Below are 910 nucleotides of genomic sequence, written 5' to 3' on the forward strand. Positions count from 1 at the left end.
TGTCGGCTCGAATAACGCCTGCCACTTGGGTTCTGAGGCTACCCTCGGCTCCTTTCGGCGGTTGGCTGATTTGGTGAAGGCAGCTAGCAACGAATGCGGGGCGCAGGCTAAGCTGGCTATTTGTAGCATCGTAGATCACGGTCCTCTCGTTTGGAGCAGAGTGGAAGGTCTGCGATGGTATCGGATGCGAATTTCTCAACCTCTGCCATATATCGGGTGCAGAATTGTAGGGTTCCCCTTAATAGGTCAGGCGTGCACTACACGCAGGAACCGGCTACGAGGGTAGCGGAGTGCATGTGGCGAACACATGGTGCTTTTTTAGGTTAGAGGACCCCTCCCTTGGGAGCAAACACGATTTGCCTGTTAAATCAGCTACAGCGACCTCAGAGAATCTTGGTCCTCGCAGGTAAGAGATAGAAAATAGTAATATGATTTTAGTAAACTGCAGGAGCATCCAAGAAAAGGCCCGAAAATTAGTATCGCTTTCCGAAGGGTATAATGCACAGATAGTATTGGGAACAGAATTCTGGTTGAAGCCAGAAGTCAGTGACAACGAAATCCTAAGTTCAGATTGGAATGCTTATCGCAAGGATAGATTAGTCGCCAATGGTGGTGGCGTGTTTATTACAGTAAAAAATTCGATAAAATCTAGCGAGGTTATCACGGATTCCGAATGTAAATTAATCTGAGTGAAATTGAGTATCAAAGAACGGTCAAAAATGGTGATCGGATGCTTCTATCTGTAGTTGTAGAACGCTTCAGACAGAACTTTCAGAATATCATTAGTAATTTTCCAGGTCATGCCGTTTTTATAGGGGGTGACTTCCAGTTGCCAGCTATAGATTGGGACTGATACGTCATCAAAACTGGTGCCAGAGACAGGGAATTGTGTGTCATTGTTCTGGATATC

Source organism: Schistocerca americana, chromosome 9 (genome assembly GCF_021461395.2).
Source record: "Schistocerca americana isolate TAMUIC-IGC-003095 chromosome 9, iqSchAmer2.1, whole genome shotgun sequence".
In the NCBI taxonomy this organism is placed as follows: domain Eukaryota; kingdom Metazoa; phylum Arthropoda; class Insecta; order Orthoptera; family Acrididae; genus Schistocerca; species Schistocerca americana.